This window comes from Convolutriloba macropyga, chromosome 3 (genome assembly GCF_964194025.1).
Source record: "Convolutriloba macropyga chromosome 3, txConMacr16.3, whole genome shotgun sequence".
In the NCBI taxonomy this organism is placed as follows: domain Eukaryota; kingdom Metazoa; phylum Xenacoelomorpha; order Acoela; family Convolutidae; genus Convolutriloba; species Convolutriloba macropyga.
Genome location: NC_134470.1, coordinates 71,440,170 through 71,445,335, shown reverse-complemented (window position 1 = coordinate 71,445,335; position 5,166 = coordinate 71,440,170). Strand labels below are relative to the sequence as shown.

Here is a 5,166-nt window from a genome sequence, read left to right as displayed (position 1 = left end):
ACAATTTGCTTCCTTTTCAGCCTAGACAAAATTTTGCTTTTATCACTGATAACCCCGGACGAATTTTCACCCTTAATTCACATCTAATTAGTGGGGATAAGGGTGTAATATCCCGAGTCGAAAACAAAAGGTTATCTTGTAAGATCTTGCAAGATTCTTACAAGACGTTGCTAAATCTCACAAGATTTTTACAAGATTACCTTTTTCTTACAAAATTCTTGCAAATTTTTTTTCTTAAAAGATTCTTAGAGTATTAACTTTTTTGCAAGATTTTTCATGATTATTTTTTTCAGTTCAGAACCCCAGTTAAAAAGCGCCCAAGAATAGCCAAAAGTGACTTATCCTACGTCGTAGAAACACTTATACCGATAAAAAACGCTCTCCTGCATCCTCTCCTATAGCGTAAAAAATTGTCGGCAAGACTAAGAATCGAATTTTTAGTAAATGAAAAGAAGCATCACATGAAAAACAAAGGCATCAATCTATCACAACAACAAAACCAGAGAAGGTCCTTAGCCTTGTTGCTTTTTTCTTCTTTTCAAACTACTTTTTTGTAGTTTCTTTTTCTACTTTTCAAACTTTTTGCTTTTTTTCTTTGTTTCTTAAGTCTTTTCCTTGAACCCGGATGTCGTAATTGGTCGTCATCGTTGTCAAAAATCCTTAACAGAAGAAAAAATCGAGCAACACAGAAAAGCACTGTGAACTATGGGGAAAAGTGTAAAAGCGTATGAACTGAAAATTACACTTTATTTAAACTTTTCATCCACTCCATTCCCCCGTATTTTTGGTGATACCCTCTACACTGTAATGAAACCATTATGGTCATTATTATATCGATCTTTGTTGTAATTGGGGTCAGACAAAATAAGTTTAGTTAGAACACTGGACTACTATAGTTGATCTTAGTTTCTTGGAGCAATGAGATATATGTGATCGAGTGCAGCTGGGGAATCATATGAAAAAGGGCAGACGGTGTCGCATCCATGATCAGCTGATTAACACAATTTCACCCGGACGAAGAAACAGTAAAAAATAGGCCTATCGTTGAACATGAATGAAGTACCGTCTGTCATTTTCAAGGGCTCACCTACGACACACTCACACACACTTTTATATATATATATATATATATATATATATATATATAAATATATTATATATATATATATATATATATATGTATATATATATATATATATATATATATATATATATATATATATACGGACAAGACAAACAGGCTTTCTGGATTTTCAATGAAAATTGAGATTGAAAAAAAAATTATGTTGGTTAAATTGAAGTCTAAGATTTTCTCTAGTTCTTGGTGCTACCACACACTCTAAAACTCTCTAGTGTAAAATTAAACATTTATGACCGTAGGATGAAGAATCAAACAATTCTTTGTGTGAAAAAGGCGTCTCGTCTAATTACATAGTTATAAATAATTATGCGGGTTTTCGTATGGAAGAGCTTATGAATAAACTGATCGGATAATACTTTAACTTCGGTCTGCATTTTTCTAATGTTATTTTATGCAAAGTAATGATATCGAAAATTTTTTGAACTTTATATGGCTTAAATCTATGAACACAAGTTATTTTACTTGATATTAGGTTTGGCATACTGTATCTCATTTTGCAAACTTTGCATCGAACTTAAAAACATCTTGAGATAAACAAAAATAGCAGTTTGATAAAGTAACCAAAAAAGCTAAACAAATTTTTTTGCTACATAGTGATTAAGATTTAATGACAAGCAACTTAAAACTGTTGCGGTTGTTCCTATTAACAAGTAGGCACTGCCAAACTTTAAATGCTAAGTTTTCAACCGTTTTACTTTCATTGAGATCAAGAGAAAACAATCAATTACCACGCAGGATTTATTTTTGTTCCAAAAAGTTAGTTTTCCTTTTTTGTCTTCGTTACTTCAAGTAAAATTCTTGCGGTTAATTCTCAGAACAATTTTTAATTTAGAGCACCTCAAAAAACAAAAAATTCAAAGAGCTAGTTAGACTTCTTGCGAATAAAATCTACAAAGTATATAAGTCCATCGGGAATGAATTGCTGAAGTTGCTTCATGAACATCGAAATAAATGGGTTAGATCATTTGCAGTTGTTTTAGTGTGTGTGTGTGTGACAAAATGAAAAATCCTTAGTCGACACATGACATTTTTACGGAATTTTGTGAAGCTTAGAAAAGGAAGCAAACTATGGAAACCATCTTTTCTTCACTCTTACATATACGTAAAAATAATATTGAGTTTCGGAAACTTGAAAACGTGCAAGCAAAATGGTTGCTTTTTGCAAACTGTCAAGATTTCCCGTACAATGCAACAACACATTCTACGGCTCAGATTTTTATGACATTGTGTAGTTTTAAATGGTTCTGGAAATCTATCCACTCAGTCAATTCCAGAAAATCGCTAAAAAAATGGTTACCTCCCGCTCCCATTTCGTTATTCCAGGTTTCTACTGCCTAAATTTATTTGCTTTCAACATCAACACAACACATGAATGCATTAAAAATAACATTTAAAAGTTTCATAATGAAATCATTACAAATGCTAATTGAAAACATTTATAGATTTTATGACAATACAACAGACAAATGGTGGCTTGTCTTTCTGTGGAACTGTGGTCACGTGTAACATTTCCTACCCGGGTCGAGGTTTTTGGGTAAATTTTTGTAAGAAATGCGGTGAATGCGGTGAATTTTCGTGAGATATGCGGTGATTGCGGTGAATGCGGTGAAAAAAAAATAATTCACCGCTTTTCACCGCATTTCTTACAAAAATTCACCACCAAGTTCACCGCATTTCTTACAAAAATTCACCGCATAGACTATTATGGCAAATTAATGTAAGAAATGCGGTGAATGCGGTGAATGCGGTGAAAAAAAAATAATTCACCGCTTTCTCTCAAGCGGTGAATTATTTTTTCTCACCGCTAGATGCGGTGAAAAAAAATAATTCACCACATTTCACCGCATTTCTTACAAAAATTCACCGCATATGGTTTCCAAAGTTTACTCAATCTGATTTAAATTCACAAGAAATTACAAACAAGTAAGTGACAGTTGGCGCAGTGGAATAAGCATTGGAAGGCATGCAGGAGGTCAGAGGTTGGAACCCATGTAGGGACGATTCTTTTTTGTAAGAATACTGAGAACGCGGTGAAAAAAAATAACTCACCGCGATTCACCGCATTCACCGCAAAAACATGTAAGAAATACGCGGTGAAAATTATTTTTTTTCACCGCATTTCACCGCATTTCTTACGAAAATTCACCGCCAAACCTCGACCCGGGTACACTCCAACAAAATTAAAACGATCCTTGGCCGAATTCCTGAATTTTAATAAAAGTGCGCTAAATTTGCGAAAGCAATAAAATCAAAAGGAATCTCAAACCGGGTTGGCAACTTTTGCTTTTTACAGTTGTACTTATTTTCAAGGACTGGAGCGAAAACAAAACGAAGCACAAGATAAAAGTCCAGTTTTAATTATACAACTGGCTATTTTATGGGTTTCAGGGTGTCCCACTTTAATTTTTGCCAAAAATTCAAAAATTCATACAAAATTTTGAAAGAAACCTTCCGATTCATCAAAAACTGCTGCAGCGCATTATCTTAGTTCCTGTGCGATCTACCTTTTGGAATACAGATTGCCCTTAAAATTTTAATAAATTAAATCTTCAATCGTGTATAAAACACAAACCCTTTTGAACTTAATCAACAAAGGGTGTGAATTTTAAAAAGATAAATTAGTTAAGTCAATTGGATGTTACAGGTTTTTGATATATTTGTATTTGCAACGCCCACTTAAACAATGATTTTAGGGAACTTTGATTTTTACAAGGTTTTTCAAAAGTAATTTTCTTGCAATTTTTCCAGTTTTTAGACATTTAGAGGCAATTTTTTTATAATAGCATGAACACAATGATCGGGTATTAGTCGCACGAATTTGGGTTTTATGTTAACATAAACTTCAAGGTGTTCAGAATTTTTTAAGTAAACTTGCTGAGTTATAGTTCACAATTTATTTTTGAACAATTTTTCCTATGTCTATCTCTGATATCTCAAACTAGGTTTCTGCTAGACAGTTAGCTTTTTTCAAGATTTTGACAAGAGAGATTTGGTTTTGAAGACATAAGTGTTAGACACAGGTGATAACTTAGCCAACTTAGCATGCTTTTCACATTTTCCTGTTTTGGAAACTGTCATCATATTTTGTCTTTTTTGAGTTCAAGTGGTGTGTAAAAGTGTTCTTGCAAAAAAATATTCAAGACTTACAATAATATTGGTTCTGGGAACATCCGCACTAAGAATCACAGTGATTCGTTACTTACTGCTACTAATTTAAAATTCCTTTGACTGTTTTAAAATATTTATGGGTATCATTTTTTCTTCTATTTGGGACTGCTTATTCTTGTATTTTGAGCAGCTATTTTCTGATATTCTGCTTGCTATGTTATATAACGATGCTCAGTGAAAATATTTTGAAGTGCTCGACAAATTTCTTAAAGTCATACACAAACTATCACCTAACTTCATTCAGGGAGTAAAATTTCATTGTCTAGCAAAAAATTGGAAGGTCAGTTTTAGGAATGCACTTCAACGTAATTGATGGTACATGCTAGTTGTGTCACTTCATCTGTTTTAAAAAAAATTTAAAAAAACATGACATTCAGTTAGATAAGAATAATTTTTCAAACCCACTTTGGTGGGGGGAGGAACTACATACTCCAACGGGCTTTCTTGTTCAGTCAATTTTCGCCGACCGATATATTCATCGTAGAGGGTTGTGTGTGGTACCAAAAAAAACCGTCCAGCGTAAAATATATTAGAAAAAGATTTTTTTAAAGTTCCATATTTCCACAGAGTTATCGAGATTTGAAATTTTGTGAACATTTGATTGACGTTTGTTCTTATTGTTCATTTCCATGGCTTTACGCTATTTTGGCCACTTTTGTTTTTTTAAATAAGTTAAAATTTGTAACGATAGTTTTGATGGGTTTACTTCTAAAAACAAAAGAGAGTTTCTGAATTAGTTGATCCAATTTTATGACAAAAAATTTTGCCTAATTTTTCAAAATTCAGCATTTTCATCCAAAATGGAAAAAATAAGCTTCTTTAGTCCACTTTGTTTACATTGACCGGGTTAACACCCG

General features: G+C 32.8%; 1 protein-coding gene across 1 annotated transcript in view; it reads left to right on the top strand.

Annotated features, from left to right (window-relative positions):
• Positions 1-5,166, top strand: part of LOC142336427 (beta-soluble NSF attachment protein-like) — a 409,326-nt gene that overhangs the window by 23,706 nt on the left and 380,454 nt on the right. The gene's annotated exons all lie outside the window — the stretch shown is intronic.